General features: G+C 40.9%; 1 protein-coding gene across 5 annotated transcripts in view; it reads left to right on the top strand.

Annotated features, from left to right (window-relative positions):
• Positions 1 to 4211: 4211 nt before the first annotated feature.
• Positions 4212 to 21069, top strand: part of ARHGAP24 (Rho GTPase activating protein 24) — a 337655-nt gene continuing 320797 nt past the window's right edge. The window contains exon 1 of one of the 5 annotated variants that reach the window (XM_054030215.1): positions 4212 to 4561. The gene's annotated coding sequence lies outside the window, so the exon portion shown is untranslated. Of the gene's footprint in view, positions 4562 to 17000; positions 17056 to 21069 lie in introns of those variants that run through there. The other 4 variants (XM_054030223.1, XM_054030224.1, XM_054030213.1 and 1 more) reach the window with 4 other exon arrangements.

Raw genomic sequence — 21069 nt, forward strand, 5'->3', positions numbered from 1 at the left:
AAATAAATAGGGGTGCCTGGGCTGTATGTCATGGCTGGATACTCACTTACTGTGAATCCTCTCTCTCTCTCATGTGCCATACCACCTTCATTTTAACATGCTGCAGTGCAAGCAAATTTAACCAATTCTCATTTCAATTAAGGGTGGATGAAGGCTAAAGGTGAACGGAATCAACTAAAAATGCAGGTCCAAAAGCCACATTGTGGTTTTTGAAAGAGGTGAGGTAAGTCTCAAGTTGCCAAACATGGGACCCCCTTTGGATTATCTACTCAGGATTATTTTTTCCTCTTGGTCTTGCTGTACTCTTCCACTGATTGCAGTGTTATGGGTATAATACTTCACCCCTTCATATATGAAATTAGTTTTGAACATCTCTAGTGAACTTTAAAAAAAACGCTCAGGCTTCAGGATCCTTTCTAATATCTTACACATATCCTTCAATTCCTCCCAGACCTTACCCAGATTGGTAGGTGTGTTGTATTTTGACATGGAAAATGGTTTGGGCACTTGCCAGTATCAACGTGGGTTTTTCTTAGCCTGTATCATGTGTTACTTCCAGTTTTGTCAATGGTCCTTGACTGTGGAAATGCTAATATTCATGTCTGCTTCTTATGGCTAATGAATGGCTTGATGATTATGATGTACGTTTATAAGGCATTTCCCACAATGAAGGATTCCAAAGCACTTCACAAAGTGGTTTATAAATAGGCATTGCTTTGTCATCCTCTGAAATTCAGGGTTGCAAGATGACATTGATTAACAGTGCCTGGTAGCATTGTTAGAACAAGTAACAATGGCAAACAGCCACCACTATATAAAATGTAATAAAGAAGGAAACCCAACCACAAAAACGCTCTCTGCCATTGTTTGTTATATATTAGCACCTGGATTTGATGGGATATGTATGTTTTACAGTAAATATTTTTTTCCAAATGAGCACCTGCCTTGAGAACTAGCAGCAGCAACCTGCTTCCTTCTAGTGCCACATGTATAAATGAGGCTGGCACAGTATCTATTGGAGCTATATTTACTCATTATTGACACTAAAAGTTCCATTTTACTCTCTTGCTTGTTTTCTGCCTCTGTATTTAGGAAGTACGTTGTGTCCCTTGCCTTTCTCAGAAACTGGAAATGTCTGGGGTTGTACTACTTTTAACGGCAGACCAGTAGTTTCCTATCAGTTAAACAAGATAACTTGTATGTTAATGTGGTGCTCTCATTCAAATAAATGAAAAACAGAGAGTTGTGGGGACATGACTGAAGAGCCCCCCCTCTAGTTTTTGTACAATGCTGATTGTTGTGATCCATAATCTAAAGCTCCCATATGCACCAGCACTTCATTGGAGCAGGCAAGTTTCTTGATGGTGGAGGGTCCCATTTAAAATGTTTCTTTTAGTATGTCATTCTGGCTGCTGTCCCTGTGAGGTTGCATTTGGCAGCTAACCAAGCCTAAGGCAAGCACAGGTCTCCTGCTGTGCCCACGTTTAATCTCATCCTTTCCCTCCCCATCTAGAATGTTTACGTGTTCTGTTTCTCTCCGTCTCCGCCTCCAGCTTGTTAGGCACCAAAGTCGCATCTTCTAAAAGTGATGCTGACGCTACCTCAACAAGGCACCGTCCCTCCTGGAACTTCTGTGCTAGCCAGGAGAATGTGCTAACACCTTTATGCTGGGTGCAGCATGCCCTTCCACTAGCAGCCAGCCAAACCTGCTGGCATAGTTTCTGTGCGTGGAAGGGAGGTGGTAAAGAGTAGTTCCATGTCTCTGCTTCCTCCTTGCTTCATTTGGAGTGGCTTGTTTCCCAGGGGTTGCTAGCAGGGAACAGCCCCCGGGCTCAGGGGAATTGAAGGGGTCCTTGTTTTTGGCGAGCTCCTGCACAAGGGGATAGCTTTTTGTACATTCCCTCTCCTCTTGTGTATCTAGGCAAGGGCTGGCCACAGTCTGATACAATGTCAGTCCCTCTCCCAGGATTAGTGAGAGGCAGAGTTGAGATTTGGTTTTGTCTGGATAATTAACCACCCTTCAGATGCATATCTGAATCTTCCTTTATTTAAATAATAGCAATACAAATCCCTATTACAATATTCAGCAACATATGCAATAATTGCCCCAAACTGCTGTGTCAATATTGTAAGCTGCAGTGTTTTGGCTCAATAATGTAATCTATATTTTTAATTGTTTTCAGAACATTTACTAAATCAAAACCTTCTCGATCTGCAGAATTGGCTTGGAAATCCTGTGAAAATTATTCCAGTTCCAATATTTCCTGGGTGGTTCTTGTAGTTCTCATAATATTTAAATACTGCCTTCTTCACTTAGAACTGGAACTAGTCAGCATGGAGATGCGAGAAATAGTCTGGGGGAGGAAGAGTCATTATATGAACACCTCTGAATCTGCAATAGTTAGATACAAATATTTGAATCAAGTTTATATGTAATCTAAATCAGTTTTCCTCTTTTGCCTGGATTCCTCATCTGAAGTAAGCAGAAATGCACCCAGATCCTTAGTTAAGTGGCACTTAACTAACTATATGCTCTTAACTTACACAGTAAACAGAACTCCCCACTGACTTGAATGGGGAGTTTTGTTTGTTTCTTAAAATGGTTTCTTACAGTTCTTTATCCCTAGTATAAGATTATTTATTACCACAATACAATATAAAAAACAATATTGCTCCACGCAGGAATCTGGGAGAAGAGATCTAGTCTCTGACTGGAATTTTGTGCTTCATCTGCTACAATAACTGATTAGCAGTTATAATTTTCCAGCTGAAGTCATACTTCCCCACCAGATCTGTATGATGGGGTGAGATGTGTTGGCATTGAGCGGTATGATGGAAGGCAAGAATGACAAGTCACTTCCCTTTGTGAATGTGGGAAAAAGAGAACACTGCAGTCTGCCTGAGACACACTCCCAAATAGTCACTGAGTCAGTTGGTGTCCCAACGAATTTAGAAGACAGACTATTGTGTAATTCAGATGGTGAATAACTCTTTTAACAATTCTGCCTTCAGTTACATAGATATGTTTCAAATAGAAAACAATGAGTTACATCCATGTAACTCAAGGTAGAATTGGGCCTTTAGAATAAGTGCAGCACTCACCTTCAAACCACTCTACCAACGATAATTCTGAGGACACCTCTTTCAGGCAGGCAAACCATAATATTTCCCTATTCCTTTTCTTAAAGAGATGGAGAAATCAAGGCAGAGAGGTAAAGGCCAAAAACTTAATGGGAACTGTAGGTGCTAAGCAAGGCCTGGCCATTTTAAGTCCCTAAATATGGATTTAGTTATCTAAATAACAGAAAAAAAATTGCCCTAAGTAGTCTTCTCTGGGCTCCAGATGGACTCTTGTCAGACCCAGGGTCAGTTTGTGATTATCTCCTGTGCATACCCCAGTAGAATTTTTCTTTTTCTTGAGGAAACCCAAAATTTACTGTATCTGTAATGTGCTAGGTGCTCCCACAGGTCTCTTGAGGTCATATTAGTGAGAGAAGCTGAAGCGCACTCCTGTGAGGCAAGCAGTCTGAGACATTTTATTTATTTATTTATGTATTTATTAGTGTCTGGCTGCTTGAGTTAACTATAGAACATGGTAATCCCCTCTGTGTGTCATCCTCAAAGCTGTAACTCCCTTCTTCATGAAAATAGCTCCAATTAAAACAAAGCAAAATGATTTTTTGTAATGACTTAAAATAAATAGAACAGAGCTGAAAATGTTTGTTGAAGATCAGTAATGAATGTAGAGGTTACATGATTTTATAAACAAGCCTGATGCTAGAGGTGATGATACAAGATGATGTGGAATTGAAAAGTAATACTTTGCAAAGCACGATGTCAGGAGGCATTCAGGTAAGTTGAGCAGGTTGCTTTCATTAACAGTATGAGATTCATGGTCCAGGACACTCAGCAGCCAGCAGTGAGTGTAGTTAAACAGTTAATGATCAGTATGTTAAGAAGCTTGGCGCAGCTGATGGTGCAGTGTCAATCAGGGTTCCAGAGATATCTGAGAAGTGAGCTGTGTGGCTAGGAAGGGATCCTCTCCGACTCAGTAGTAATGCTGCTGGTGTGTTTCAGGGCAGCCAGTTGCCAATGAAATCTGAAACCTAAGGCTGCGTCTGAGGGCTGGCCTTGCTAGGTTGTTCCAGCCTCCTGTACTGTATATTTACACATCCATGCACACAATCACTCTTTTTCTAACTTTCTGGACTACTCCTTGTGTGACTGCTAGGATTTCTCAACTACATGGCGTGGTAGTGCAGTGCTTCTGAGTTAAAGTAACGCAGTCCTCAGGGACTGAGTCTGCAGATGATCTGAGCATTCAAGAGAGAGAGAGAAGAGGAAATTTTTTTTCATCGCAGTGACAACTTAGTTTAGCACCACTGTATTTCCTCTCTGAAACTGCCTTGTGAAGCTACCACGTTTATGGGTCTGAATATTTCCCCCACTTGTGGGAAGTAGAGTGCTTGATTTTGTTTTTTTTCTCCTTTCTTGTTCCCCCGGGTGGAGTGGTTTTCTGGAGCTGCTGGTGATCTGGATCAGCGCTGCAGTTGGAAGCAGGGTAGGTGGAATTAAAGTGGTGTTTGTGACAAAACTGTGGAGAAGGGTACATTCTTTTGACAGGACAAACTCTGACTGCAGACCAGGAAGCCACAGCAGCAGCTGTCTGTGACAATGCTTGTTCTTGTCTTGGAGAGGGAGGCAGCTCCGAGGAGTCTGTTCTGTGCTGCTGTTTCTTTAATTACAAACTTTGTCACAATGTTCCTTTTTTATTTCTTCCAGGGATAAAAATAGAATATTCTGTCATCTAACTACAGATTAAAAAAATAAAAATAAAGGCTCTTTGTGTGTTCTGAAATTCCCATGTTAATATTCATCTTCAGATTTGTAATAGTTCTCTTTGCATGTTCCTCTTTGGTATAAATGTCTGGAGTTCAACTTTCCTAGATAACAGGGCAGAATTTGTAATAAGTGCTTTGATTGTAATCACCAAAGAGTTAGGAAATCTTTAGTGGGTTTTAAAGCCACCCAAGTGGTTTTTTTGCTTAAGATAAGAGAGCTGCAGAAATTGTGGATTTTTTTGTCCCCTCTTTTGAACTTGTATACAATATTTCTCTCTTGTATCTCAGAAATATGGATATATGCTTGCATCGTTTTGGGTTCTCTTTTTAAAACAAATCTTAAATAGGATTTCTAGTATAAGATAGTTACTGTGTACTGAGAGTTGTTGTCAGATACATCACTAGATATTGACTAGAAATAAACAGCATGATCCTTTTTAGGCACAAATGCCAATATATCATACATACGTAGGAAAAGGGTCCAGATTAATCCACTGTGTAACCACAGTGACTTCAATGGGGCTAAATTTACCCAGATATGATAGATGAATTCAAAACATCATTATTAGAGTAACTTCTTTTGCTGTGGTATTAGGTACAGTATCTTGTCCTAATAAGATACTGTACCTCAACTTTTATCCAAGTTTCAGGAGGAATTGATTTATGTTGGGTCTCTTGTATTAAGAAATGAGAGAGGGGGATTGATCCATAAACAGAACAAGGCATGCTGCCCTCACTAAGTTTACTGATTGTAAACTTGTGGTATGTACAGATAAGTACAAAGTATTCCAAAAAGCGATATGTACGTGCCCGTAATTAAAAGCAGAGGTAGATGGAGAGAGAGAGATTGAGTGAAGTCCTTATCCCTAGCTCCCCCTGAAATTCAGATGCTATGCTGTGGAGTTGTTTTTGTTGTTGCAACAGGCATTGTATGGCACGATACAATGAGTTTAGAGACAAAAACTAAAATGGGCTTACAAGTTCCCTTTTTTTGTGGCTGGCGTCTTGTTCGTATGCTTTAGTTGCCTGTTTGTTTCTTCCTTGAATGCTGCTGTCTCACTTCAGAGTTGTTTTCTTTTCTTGCAGCTCATCTCCTCCTATAAAGTTACACAGGGATAGGTTGGGGTTTAAGTGGGTGCCCACCCAGAGAAGCCAGCCCAAGGACAGTAGTGAAAGAGTCCTAGCTACCAGCTTTCCTTTCTCCCTCCCTTTGCCCAGAGAGAGTACATCACCAGATGATTTCTGGCTTCAGGAGGATGCTGCAGGGCATTACTTCTAAAATCTGGACTTCTCTGTGGCTGCAGGTTCAAATCCTGCTATGCCACTGGCCCTGTAGCTCAGCTCACTTTTCATTAGCTTTTTGTCCTTTGCTAGGAAGATGAAGCTCACAGAGTTAGATGCAGGAGGAAATAAGACCTCTTAGAGGTAATTGCTGCAAAACTAACAGGGTGAACTCTCGATAAGATCATGTCTGTAGGAGCATCAACAACAAAAAACAGCTACAAAACACACACAGCTTTCAAGGACTTTCATCTACCATGGTTTTATACAATACATTACCTTAAATACACTAGGGAAAAAATGGGATGTGTAGATGAGTCATAGCAGGTGGCACAAAAGTGGTTTGCATCCTATTACTGTACTGCTTTTTACTTTAGGCTGTTTGGTGTTTACTACCAGCATCCTTATTTATTTCTACTGTGACCTACTGGCCTTTTGAAGTACATGTTATCCCCAGATCTGGTATGTTTTTCTGTGACATGAATAAGAAAGCATTGCTGGTTCAGACTGTGTCTAGCATTTTCACTATAGTACCAACTTGGCATTTCAATGCCCTAAACCAGTGGCTCTTAACCTTTCCAGACAACTGTACCTCTTGTAGGAGTCTGTTTTGTCTTGTGTACCCCAAGTTTCACCTCACTTAAAAAACTGCTGTCTTGCAAAATCAGACATAAAAATACAAAATCACAGCACACTACTACTGAGACATGCTTATTTTCTCATATTTACCATATAATAAATCAGTTGAAATATAAATATTGTACTCACATTTCAGTATATAGAGCAGTATAAACAAGTCATTGTATGAAATTTTAGTTTGAACTGACTTTGCTTTTTATGTAGCCTGTTGTAAAACTAGGCAAATATTTAGATGAGTTGATGTACCCTCTGGAAGACCTTTGTGTACCCCTATGGGTGCGCATACCCCTGGTTGAGAACCACTTCCCTAAACCCCGTTGCAGTTAAGTGTGATCCATTAGTTTTCCATCAGGAAAAGAAATGCTCTCTCGTCTTTTCACTTCTCTATGTATGTTTTTGTCATTCACTGTATGATATTTCTGTCTTTGGGTAATGCTCAATGCTGCAAGCAGAACAGGTGGTTGATACTGCTTTACCATAGGGAAGCCCATGGGCATTTAAAGAAATCCATAAGACTATCATGTCAGTCTTCGGAGGGGCAGAAGGTTGCAATGACTGTAGAATCTAAAGTATCTCTTCAATCATACTTCATAGCAGAAAGACAGCAGAGACTGAAAATGAACATATACCTCCTTCATATGTATTTTGATGCCTTGGTTAAAGAAACACAAAATACTAGTGCTGTTTTTAGAATGGCTTTTGATTGTGGAGTCTAGGGAAAGTAAAGTGTGTGTGTGTGTGTGTGTGTGTGTGTGTGTGTGTGTGTGTTGGGGTAGGGTGCAGCAATGCCAGGTCACCCTGTCACACATCCTGAAATCTCTTTTTTTGTTTTGTTGAAAAAAGGAGTTTTCTTAGTGCTCCTCAAAGTTGTTGAATTGACAGCCCTGAAAAATCAAAGCTTTTCTTATCTTTAGAGTAGCCATAGCAAATGGTGGCAGCTCAAGCTTCCCCAGCACAAAACAAAAGAGCCTCAACTCTGACCTGGAGGGACCTATTGAAGCCCCGATCTTCTAAGTAACTCCATGCTGGCAAACCTCCACCTTCCCTCCACCCCTGTCCCCCACACACCTGCAAAGAGCCTTCTGGAAATAATTGAGGTTCTGTTTTGGGGACTTTTCTGCAGAGAGCTCCTTGAAGGATCAGGGCCTTTGTTTCCAAGTGCATTAATTTCTTGGCTTCTTTTCTAATATTGCCACTAGGTTTTGTGCTAAGGACACTTCCCTTCATTGAACTGAAACAGTGAACTATTTCACAGAGATTTATAGATTATAAGGCCAGGAGGGACCCTTGTGAGCTTCTAGTCTGACCTGCCATCCTGGAGGCCAAGCAAGAGGGGGGGCGGTGTCAAGGCTGGGGCAGAGTTCAGGGTGCAGGAGGGGGTATGGGTTGCTGGCTCCGGGAGGGGGTTCAGGCCTGGGGGTTGGGGTGTGACCTCCCGCCAGGTGGCACTTATCTTGGGCGGCTCCCAGTCAGCAGTGCAGTGAGGCTAAGGCAGGCTCCCTGCCTAGTCTGGCCCCATGCTGCTCCTGAAAGGGGCCAACATGCCCCTGTGGGGATGGGCGGGGGGCATGTGGCTCTGGATGCTGCACCTCTCTGCAAGCACCATCCCTGCAGCTCCCATTGGCCACAACTCCCCATTCCCAGCCAATGGGAGCTGCGGGGGGGGGTGCTTGCAGGTGGGAGCAACACACGGAGGGAGACCCCTACCCCTTGGGCAGGGCAGCCCCACTGTGCCACCAGAGATCGTGATCGACTGGGAGATTCTCTAGGATCGACCAGTCGATTGCAATCGATTGCGATCGACTGGTTGGTGACCTCTGTTATAGGCTGTGATCAAGTCACCTTCTCTTTGGTAAACTGAATAGATTGAGCTTCGTAAATCGTTCAGTCTAAGACCTGTTTTCCAATTCTGGAATGATTCTCATGGCTCTTCTCTGAAAGAGCTTCTTGCAGTATTCCAATAGCAGTTGCACCAAATATGGAATGGTAATAAACATAACCTCCTTATTCCGACTGGAGATTTTCATTTATACATCCAAGGATCACATTAACCCTTTTGGCCACAACATTGCACAGGGAGCTCATGTTCAACTAATGATCCACCCAGACTTCCAAATCTTTTTTAGTGTCAGTGCTTCCTAGGCCAAGTTTGGCCTGGATTTGTGGTTCACAGGTGTAGGATTTTATTTGGCTTTACTAAAACGTATAATGCTTGCTTGGCCCCAGGTCAGTAAGCGATTCATTTTGCTCTGTATTGGTGAGCTGTTCTCCTCATCATTTACTACTCCCTCAATCTTTGTGTCAGCTGCAAATTTGATCAGTAGTGATTTTTTTCCCCTCTGGGTCATTGATAAAAATGTTAAACAGTGTAGAGCCAAGAACTGACCTCTGCGGGAGCCCACTAGAAACACCATATTCAGTGATGATTCCCCATTTACAATTACATTTTGAGTCCTACAAAATCAACAATGTCATTAAATGGTACCATTCTAGCTTCTTAATCAAAATGTTGTATGGTATCAAGTCAAATGCCTTACACAAGTTTAAGTATATTACTTCAACACTGTTACTTTTTATCTACAAAATTTGTAATCTCATGAAAATAAACATCTTGTTAGTTTGACGGGGCCTTATATACTCCATGGCATAATAGGACTAAATTCCACAACAGCAGCAACACATTTCTATGGCAACGTTCATTTATTCTCTTGTCATGAAGTACCCTTCATGCCTCCTTCCTTAGCCCCATACAGTTATGGGTCATAGCTGACCAGTTTAATTGGCATAACCTTTGGCTGAATATTTTTGATGGAAAATTTTCAAGGCTGGGTTGCTTTTTCTTCTATGCTGTCCAACTCAGTAGGACTTGGTTCCTTAGCTCAGAACCAGGTAAGGGGATGCCTCAGCAGCTCATCTCCCTGGCTATCTGGGCCTCAGATTCTACACTGTTCTCTGGGTTTCTCAGCATCTTCTTTTGGGTCCCCTCAGTTCCTGGTTGCCTGCTGCACTCCAGCTCTGGCTCTTTCACCACTGGCAGCATAGCTGTGTGGAACAGTGCAGGGTGCATGCATTCTAATCAAAGTGACTTCTGCTTTTGGGAAAGTTGAGCAGCAAAAGTCAAAGGTAGGTAGGTCCCGGTAGGCAGGAAACCAAAACAAATGTAAAATGGTGAATTCTGGAGCAAATATGTGTTTGTTCTGGGGCATCTTGAAAATTGCCAAATTATGCAGTAACAGAATTGCAGAATCTACAGGGCTCTGATTGAAACAAATCAGGCAGTTTACCTCTCTCAAAGCTATTGTTTCAGGCCCTATGCAGACTCAGGCAGAGATCACTGCATCAGTTTGCATTCTGCGTTTCCAAGATTATCTCCCCAATCATAATGGCTAGAAATACATATATTCTAAAAATGCTGAGATTCTAGAGCATTAATTCTTCAACAAGGGGTGAATTCTATGGCACTTGCCATAGCTGTGGAATATACGAAATCCTGCACGCAGGCCACTGAGCAGCCATCGGATGGTAAAGATAAATCAATACAACATGGGCTGTTGTATTTGGAAACTTGGATGTCACAACTGCTTCCTTTAGTTCCCCTAATGCTTTTTCAAAACTTGGAATCAGTGGACTGCCCCCAGCATCTTCAGAACAGGGAACATTGTACTGATAGGGAAGTGTGACCAGTCAAACACAGGAATGTATAAAAACAAATAAAATCCACCCCTGCATGTGGGGTGCTGACAAAAAGGCCAAAATAGCAGTATTTTGTTTTCTTTAAAACGTCTAAGGAGATGGCAGCTTATTTTCTCTCCTGTTGGGAGAGAGACCCTGACCACTACCTGGCTCCATCCAGGTCTCTCCCTGGCTGTGGCTTTTAAGTCTCTCTTTCCAGGGTAGGTTATGTTACCCAGCTTGCTCCCCTGCTGGAGGGAGGGGCTGACTGGACCCACAAGGAGTCAGAGTGGTTCCTCACCTGGGAGAGAAGAGGGCAGCCCCAGTCCACCCTATTCACTGTGGCCTAATCTTGGGCCCTGAACCCAGCATTCTGGGTTTTCCCTTAACTGTCCTGCTGCAACCACTTCTTCTCCCTCAGTTACCACATCCCCAGTCATATGCAGGTCTTACAGGAAACCTAAAACAGAGTAGAATGGGCCTGAGAGTTGTCCATTGTCAGTACATCCTGACTAAGGGAGGGTAAATCAGTCTACTCTAATAAACATTCTGTGTGTTTTCAGCCAACTGCTAAAGGATTTTCCAGCAATCTACAAATGTATACAACATATTGCTGCTCTTGTACAGGAGTACAGTTAAGAGATGAACCCTGCAGAAACAAAGGGCTGGATTCTAATTGAACTAGAACTTCTTACTGCACAGCTGGCATTTAGCAAACCGTAATATGACCTAAAAAGATAAGCTCTTCTTCTATGTCCTATGTGTGGGACATCAGCTAGGATAGAGCCCGCTGCTTGCTTACAGCTAGCAAAGCTTGTCCTCTTAGGTCCTCTTAGGTCAGGTGATACAAACGTGCTTTTAATGTTAAAGATTCCAAGCTCAGTCCCAACTAATGACCATAATGTGTTTGTATGTATGTGATCATGGATTGTTTTATTAGTGTGTAGTGGCATAATCATCATAGATACGTGGTTGGAAAAAGATTGAAATGTGTGATCCACCTGGACCGGTGGAAAGCAGGCCTGGCCCTGCAGAAGTGTAACCCATGCCTGCTTGGTGTGGTCACATGTCCCCCTCTAATGGTGCCTAGATCAGCCAGAGCTTGCTAAGCCTGTTACAGCCTTGGCTACTAGATGCATGTCTGTTAGCTCATGCAATAGAGACTCATGCATTAAGCTCCAGAGGTCTCAGGTTTTATCCAGGCTGCCGCTGACCAGGATCTGTTGGCATTACAGAAGCAGTGGAAAGCAAGCCTAAGGCTGATTTAAGTGGCTGTGCTGTATCCACCTTCACAGCCTGTAGCATAGAGGACATGGTGGTGGAAAGAGGTTGTGACTGGAGCACCTCTCTGCTCCAGTGATCCCAGTTGCTGGAATGCCACTTTGGAGGGCCATCGCAGCCAGATGTTACTTAAAGCAGCCTGAGGCTACTCTAAGTTGCTTGAAATACCAGATCACCTAAAGAATGGGGAACGACATAAAGATGGGAAAATGTCACCTTTGCCTCCTCTTCTTCAAGTCCTGCACTGAATTCAGTTTAGCTGGACCTGAGAATGGGGCCCTATATTTCTAATTCTAGCAATGGCTGAGGGTTAATTTACTTCGTTTATAAAAAAAATTCAGAAAATTGGTGAATTAAAAAAAATCCTCCACCCGTTAGAGTTTTGCATGTCACGATACCACCGGGATCTTGTTAGCACTATTATGGTGTGTATTTAGGACTGTCTATTTTAATTTAGTTAATTATTGTTGTAAGGTGTTGCTAGTCATATCTACCTGAACTACTTGGTCTATAACCAAGAGATAAAAAAATTACCTATTGGTGAATAGCCCAGAACAGGATAAAACAAACATCTAAAACTTCCTGTTTGAACACACTGTATACTCGTATTGCTGTGACAAGTATGTGAATGCTGGAGTAACTGTGAGTTAAATTACAACTTATGAATATTTTTAATTGATATGTTGATTGATATTGATTGCAGCACCGCTTAATGATCAGAGTATTGTTTTGGAAAGTGTGCTGTGTAGTGTGTGCGTGTGCGTGTGTGTGTGTGTGAGAGAGAGAGAGAAAAATAAGCCTTTACCTCTCTTCTGAGAGAACAAGATCAAAATCATGTCTTGCATGCATGGATGGTCACTGGGGTTATCCACTGTAAAGGGGTTTTAAAAACAAAAAACCTGCACAGTGGAAAGAAACCTTGATGCTGGCAGTTTGCAATATTTGTGCAGCTGTTCCCACAGTTCTGTCTTAACTCTCACTCTCAGCCCCAAGAAACAAGTTAACGGATGGCTGTGGAGGGTGGAGGGGAAGACATTTCTTTGCAGGGCCTGACTGGAGCAGACTCAGGAGAAACAAACTATGCCTTACAGTCAATGAATTGTTAAGTTAAATAAGAATTCATAGCACAGTTTTTAGTACTTCCAAGTTTTAAGTCTGGGTTTGCTTTGTCTTGAGCAGGAATAAATGAGATTCTGGCAAAACACAGGATAAAAAGATAATTTAAAAATGGGTGCCTGGCTTTAAAGTGTGATTATAATCATTGTGAATCTTTAAGAAGGATATTGTTGGATTCCACGCCTATTCTACCTCAGTGACTTCCAGGTCAAATTTTCTTAGTTTAAAAGGTAATGGGAAAAGTCCAACCCTACAAACTCAATCGGACAGTCAAAGGGAGTACATTCTGGCTTATGTAACGTGACCAATAATAAGGTTCTGGAGTCCAAACATAGTAGCTAGGGCCCTGGTATGTGAGTAACTGGTGCAAGTTTGGGATTTAACTTTATTTTTGATATTTGAGGCAGAATGGAATCTAGCTTGTTCTGTCATAACTTCATCTATATATCTTTTTTCCTCAGTAAATACAGATATATAAAGCAAGCAAATATAACGCAGAAACACAGGATACTCATATGTTGGGTGGTGCTATTTTTATATAGTTATATTTCTAATAGCTGCACTTTAAATTAATAATCTTAATATGATTTAACTTAGATTTAATTACGCAGTTATTACAAGCTGAATTAGTCATTGCTGATTATTTATTGCAGTGTAAAATTGAGTCCTAGATGTTAGCTAGTACTGTACAAGTATGGCAGTGATCCTCCTTACAAAGTGCCTCTAACCAAGTTCAGGTTTGTATTAAAAAGGGGTTCCTTTTTAATACAAACCTGAACATGGCTAAAACAGCTTCTAGCTTGACATGGTAATACCATACTGGAAGCAAATTTTAAAATTTGGTTCTAATATGTCTATAAGAACATATAGTATTGCACTTCAAAAAATGTTTGGTTTAATTTATCTTGCAATATCAGTATTGCCAACACCGATGATTTTATTGCAACTTTCATGATATTTGATATATTTTTTAAAGCCCCAGTTCCTGGAGTTATGATACGTGAGAATCTCGTCTCTTTTCTCTCTCTCTCTCTCTCTTTTAGCAATAAATTTCTAGTTGCTGTGGTTTTTAGAGGAAAGTTTGAAATCATGAACCCTAAAAGCTCAAAGCTCTGAAGGCGAAAGAAAGGAATCTAACATTTATGATTTTTTTTAGCCAGTCTCATGACTTTTGAATAGTTGGGTCTGATAGTACTGGAACTTGGTAAATGTCCCTATAGAAGATGAAAAAGTGGACTATTGCAACTAGGTCATATTATGTAAGGATCTGATCCTGCTAGGTTCAGAGTGCCACCAACTCCCATTTGCATCAGCTTGGAGTTAAAAATATGCACCTCCCAGGAGACCACAGCACCTGCAGAGTTGTGCCAGCTGGCTTCACTGTTCAGAAACACATGTTGGGTGATATATTTAAAGCTTGCATGTTTGTATACACTTAGATGTATGATAAGCTTTATCAGGTTTCTTTCCTAAGGGATGTTAATGTGTGAACAGCAAGAAATTGAGAAATCATCATATATAGAGGGCTCTTATTTTATTTCTATGCAAAATAAACTTTGGGTTAGAATAAACGGATATACAGTAAAAGCTGTGTTATCCGGCATTTTACCAACCGGAAAGCTCTAGAAACTGGCATTTCTGATATCTCCCAATGCAAATCTTCAATAGGATTGCCAGGTGTCCGTTTTTTGACCAGACTGCTGACAGGGACATTAAATGTCCAGTTGATGCAGGGCTGGCAGGTTCCCTACCTGGCTCCGCGTGGCTCCCCAGAAGCGGCAACATGTCCCTGCTGCTCCTAGGTGGAGGAACGGCCATGGGGGCTCGGTGTACTGCCCCTGCTCCACCCCACGTACTGGCTCTGCAGCTCCTGTTGGACGGGAACCGTGGCCCGTGGGAGCTGCGGGGGCGGTGCCTGCAGGCAGAGGCAGTGCACAGAGCCGTCTGGACGTGCTTCTGCCTAGGAGCTGAGGGACATGTTGCCGATTGCGGGGAGCCGCCTGAGGGGAGCACAGCCTGGATCCAGCACCCCGAAACCGCTCCTGCGGCACAATCCCCTGTCTCAAGTCCCTTTCTGCACCCTGACTCTCTCCCAGAGCCCGTGCCCTGCACCCGCCCCCCGCACCCATTGGTAAGTATAACTCTTAGTTAACTGGAATTTTTGATTAACGGGCACCCCCCATTCCCTCAACATGCCAGATAACAAAGTTTTTACTGTAAATGGGTAATATCCTTCCCCCACTCTTGGCATATGCTGTGCACAATGGATATTGCCCAGATTCATCCCGCCATGTCCCTGGGCTTCACTTTTGAAATCCATGGATATATGTAAAACCTAATGATCTTTATTATGTATTTTTAATTAACTAACTAAATATTAGGGTAAGACTGTGTTTACAAACATGGGCCCTAATCTTACAGCTGACTTTGCAAATGTGCCAGGGACAGATGTAGAGAGGCAATCCAACCCCAAATGAGTAGGTTAGGAGCATTTGATATGTATAAATAGAGGAGGCAGAATTTGACTTTTATTTTTTATATAATTTCAATGGATTACAGATATTTTAAAGCACTTTTTCAGTTTTAAATTTTCAAGTTCCATGAAATTATGGGACAAGTCAGGTAATTATTTAATGACAGATGCTGAGATTCAAAAAGTTAAAGCTTCATAACCATTAAAATATAAATGGTCAACATCACATGTCAAAATATACAAAGTAAATATCCTTAAATGAAACTCTAAGTTCTCAAACGGCATTTTTTCTTTCTTTGCCTATCTTTTTAAATGGAATTGTTTTTCGTCGGTTTTTGTGTACGGGGAAATCAACATTTACTGATAAAAATCTAACTCTTCCATGTCTACACATAAAGTGTTACCCAACATTGTCTTAAGAGAGAAGAAATCATCCACACCAAATTCATATCTCTCTCTCAGATTAGATCAGTGGTTCTCAACCAGGGGTTCACATACCCCTGGGGGTTACGCAGTGGTATTCCAGTGGATACATCAACTCATCTAGATATTTGCCTAGTTTTACAACAGGCTACATAAAAGGCACTAACGAAGTCAGTACCAACTAAAATTTCATACAGACAGTGAGTTGTTTATACTGTTCTGTATACTATACACTGAAATGTAAATACAATATTTATATTCCAAGACATTTATTTTATTATTATATAAAATATAAATATAAAATATAATTATAAAGTAAGCAATTTTTCAGTAATAGTGTGGCTGTGACACTTCTGTATTTTTATGTCTGATTTTGTAAGCAAGTAGTTGTTAAGTGAGGTGAAATGTGGGGTACGCAAGACAAATCAGACTCCTGAAAGGGGTACCGTAGTCTGGAAAGGTTGAGAACCACTGCATTAGATCACTTTCTGTTTTTGGTAGCTCTTTACAGTAATGATCCAAGCATTAATTTCTTTGACATTTCTGGTAATAACACTAACCCTGAAGAATTTACTGGATATGAATGTGAATGTCATAAACACTTCTGCCGGATTCTCACAGTAATTCAACTTTAAAGACAGCCAACTTATTACAAAGAGCTGTCACCTTCTGTAACAATTCTTAACACTCTGCCCTTTGTCGTGGTTAGCAGGGATCTTGTATGGGAGAAACCAGTGTTAATCATTTTAAGCTTTACATTTGTCAGACAAATCATTTTGTTAGATGTGAGGGGAATAAGCAGGGAGAAGGAGGTGTGTGGCTGGTTGTGCAGGCTGTTGTGTGAATCTGAGAGCCAGACAGAGTTCTGTCAGTGCAGCACTTATATTACCTCACTGTTTGCTGTTGAGTCCTCCTTTGTTTAATATGTGGTGAATTCCCACATGTACTTCTCTCTCCCTTGTCCTCGGCCTGAGGATGCTGCTCACAGGACTCAGAATGCCTCTCTGCTGACACCAGGAAAGGACCATAGCAGCAAGTTGAACGTAGACCACATGGCACATATGGTCGAGACTATTTATCATGTAACAAGATTAAGCCTTTATGCAGCAGTGCCGTAAAATGCAGGCACACGCTGCTCCAGATACCTTTACCAGGCAATTTGAAAAGTGCAGAACATCAGTTCAGCAAAGGTGGTGTTTTGCTAACACTAAAGAGAATCCTAAATGCTTAGACTCCCTTCAGACATTTGCATGCTGTTTGATGGTGTCACTCCTGGGACACTGCTTCTGAGATCTTCATCTTCCAGCGTGAACAGGAAAGCTGTGAATCGTGAGTTTTGCTGTTTTTTATTCTTTTAGGGAGTGACAGAAAATGCTACCCTAGTCACAAGGACATGTTAATTATGATTGTTGTTGTTTTATTATGTCTCTACCTGACTGCATAGTAAAGATTTCATAGCTGCTTTAAGTGTCCATGAACTATTGGGAAATTAAAGGGGAAATACCTGGTGGAAATACCCAGTTAATGATTTAATTTACAATCTGTGCTATGATACTGAATACCAAATGAGTTCAGGACAATAAAATAATAAAGTAAAAGTCGTGGGGGGCAGCGTGAAGCTGGTATAATGGGGTTATAAATATTGATTGTTACAGAAGAATTTCATAGGGAAGTCATTTGTGGTATTTCAGATTTTATTTTGAATACACAGCAGACAGACCTTAATGAGATGATGCTCTTGTCAGTCAGGGATGGCAGGGAATAGATCTGACTCCATGTAAGAGACTGATTCTCTAAAACCACTGGTTGGCCAGCAATTTTTCAGCAGAATAATTAGGATTGCATTTATGGACATAGAGAAAAGGAGTTTGAGGGTCAATGGCAGCTAATTATGTCTCAAACGGCTAGGTCAAATTTTGCTTGCCTTGAGTTTGCTACAAGCTTTCTCCTATCATTTAACTCTTCCATGAGACTCGCCACAAACCTCTTGTTATTATCTTTCTGACAGAAGGCTCCTTAGAATACTGTGTTGGAAATATATATCCGCCTGTCTCTCGTTTGAGAAGCTTAGCTTTGTGCTGCTTGACTTGTAGCCATTTCCAAATATCAGATCTTGATCTAGTTGAAAGGGGGAGTCTATTTGGAAGTATTTTGAAGGGCATTTTAAGCAACACAGCTATCTGATCAGTAAGTAGGACTATGGTGCAAGTCCATGGAATGCTATTAACCTATAAAATTCCTGAAAAAAATGGTTGTGCGTGTACACACACACACACACTGTAGAAACTGTAGTCACCTTGGTAGTATAGTATTAGAAACAAGTTGCTGAGGAACTAAATGCTACCTTCAGTTACAGCTGAGAAGCCCCACTGAAGTCATTGGGTTGTATAGGTATGACTAAAGGCAGAATTTTGGTCTTAAGAGTTTACTGGGGGTGACTTTTTAGTTAGGATTTGGTGCATGGTAGGAAGAAAATTTATCGGTGTAATATTTTCTGTATAGAACTCTTGCTGTCTCTGAAAAACATGAGGTAACTGAAATTTCCCCAACTGAGGCATATTCGGTATTTAGTCAGATTTGCTTGTGGAAAGCCATAGCTTGCCTTATTACGCAAAGAGATTCTCCTCGTCTTCTTTGAGGAAAAAGTTGAGTATTTTCTTTTCAAACGCAGATCCGATACTTAGTGAATTGTCGTTGGTGTATATTGTAGATCGGCAAGCCACTTTTATTTCCTTTGTCCTGTCTTTTTAAAAGTAGAGCTCTAAGCACTGTCAGAAGTGTTATTGTTGATTTGTATTGTAATTGCTCCTAGCGGTCCCAGTCTGGGGTCAGGCCTCCATTGTACTAGGTGCTCTATACACATCTTATTAAACGTAATCTTGAACTAAAAAAAAAAAAGCTATACTACTCAGTTTAAATATGTACTTTTCCTTAATTGACAGTCTTTTCCTTTCAGGTTACTGGACTTTTTGAAGTTCTAGTTCTTTAATGACTAGCACGGTACACATTTCCTCTGCATTCCAATCTTTAACAATAAGAAAAAAGGAGCTTTTTTATTCTATTTCATTTCAATTCTGTATCAAATAAAACCTGAGATGAAAAGGTAAATGGAGTAACAAAACTGGTTTATCTAATAGACTTTCACTCTTTTCCTCCGCCTGGCTTTTACTAATGATATGTATGGGTTCCTCTGCTGCAAAAAGAGGGGGAGGGAGGAAGGAGCAGTAGCCAAGTGTTCTGTCAAAGGAATATCCAAACTACACAACCATGCACCAGTGAGGTAGTTTGGGCTCTCCTAAAAGAACTGCCTTCTTACCACTCCAGAAAGAATCCTTCAGGTCAGGTTTGAAGCACACTATTGAGAGAGTGTAGGTAAAGCTCGCACTGTAACTGTCCATACTATTTTCTCTATACCAGGCTGAGAACGTCAGTCATGAGAGTTATCAGTGTGGCATTTACCTGCTTAAAAGCTTGAAGATAAAAAGTGGCCAAGGTACCCTGGGGGTTCTTTTCTTTAACAATATACTAAAGCCTTAAGGTATAATTTACTCTTTATATGGCCACCTGCAGCAAAGAGGCAGCTTCCATCTGAAGATAATGCAAAGATATTTTGGACATGAGTTGTGGAAGTGCCTGAACTCTGTCAATCCAGGCTGATCATTGCCAGCTGGTGCTAATGTACATCAGTATTGTCACAAGTACATTCTGCTGTTCCATCTTTCCATGCTAAGATAATCAATTTACTTTAATCCCACTCTCCCCCCAGCCCCAATCAGTCTTTGATCTCTCTCTTTGTTAGTCAATTATGCAGTCCTCTCTAAGTTGTGGAAGAAAATAGTATTTGTCTGCCCACAAGATACAGTCACTTTTTTATGTATTTGCATTTGTAGATGCCCTCATGAATTAGTAGCATTATATGCTCAGCTGATTTATGACAGCATAGCACTCTTAAACTTGACTCATCACTTATTTATTGTGTAATGTAACTGAGATCTGGGATCCTTGTATCGTTATTTTGGAAAAATTATCTTAAAGAATGGCTTAGTTATAGTCAGTATGCGTCACAGTTGAAAACATGCACTAAACAAAATGGAGAAGCAAATGTAAAAATGTGGATAGAAATATTCTTTGCATATATTGGATCAACTCCACCTACTTTGCTCTTTTTTCTGTCCAGGTGAAGGTGTTATGTGTAAAGATGAGATGCAGGCTTTGGGGCCTTGGTTTGATCTCACCATTGACTTCAATAAAACTACTCTTGATTTAGAAGGGTCTAAGTGAGCTCAGAATTGTATCTTTTGTTAGAACTCAGGAATGCAAGCCAAAATCTCCTGAATTCAAGCAGTCCCATTGTGTTGTTCAACCAAGTCACTTTTCACCTTGCTTAGTTACCCCACCTGGAAAAATTAAGATAACTATCTAACAATGGTGGCTCAAGGATTCAAGCTGAAAAAACAGAATGCATGCTAAATAAATCTGATATATGAGGCAGCTATGCACATTAACCCCAGCTATTTGAGATGAGAAAAATAGGTGAAGCTGACAGTGCCTCCTATTCTTAGGGTTGCTTGACAATTCCACGATAAGATCCTGTTTCCAGTTGCTTGTAAGTGTCCCAAACTTTAATTGTTCAGGCTGAAATTTTTCATGCTGGATGTCTGCCTCTGGCTGAACCTTTTTGGGAACTTTCAGCTAAAATGGTTCAGCTGTTTACAAGAAAGAAACTAGAGAAAATATATTGCTTTGCCCATTTTAAAACCGTTGTTCTGCTTCATTGAGAAATGATAGCACCTGCATGCTTTGGAGCAGGTACTTTCAAATATGGTTGTGGGAATCCTGGAGTCAGGGATAAGCCATTTTTCATACCCATGAAAATTGCCCCAAAATTGGCCAAGTTATATGCCTCTAAAAATATCCGTTTGCAAATGCCCACTAGAGACTTTTGAGTTTGATAGCTAAATTCTCTGAAGTGTCCATCTGTACTGAGCATGCTCCAGCCCAATGTGTGACCAGGCCTTATTTCACTCACACTATCCACACTACATAACCTTGATTCATTCCCAGAGTACTGTCCATCACATGCAATGAATAAAGGAAGGGGTCGGGTGGGGGTGATAGTGTGTGATCATGTAATCAAAGACAGTATCATAATACATATACATAAGGGGGTCAAATTAACTCTGCACAGTTGGCAGAATTAAAGTTGTGCAGGCAACCTTATTTTGGGGCATTTTCTGTGAGTTCTTGACTTTTGCAATGTTCTTTTAATGTATTGTTGGGGAATGTAATTATATTATTGCCCATGTTATACAGGAGGTCAGACCAGATGATCACAATGCTCCC

The sequence above is a fragment of the Malaclemys terrapin genome, chromosome 5 (genome assembly GCF_027887155.1).
Source record: "Malaclemys terrapin pileata isolate rMalTer1 chromosome 5, rMalTer1.hap1, whole genome shotgun sequence".
Taxonomy (NCBI): domain Eukaryota; kingdom Metazoa; phylum Chordata; order Testudines; family Emydidae; genus Malaclemys; species Malaclemys terrapin.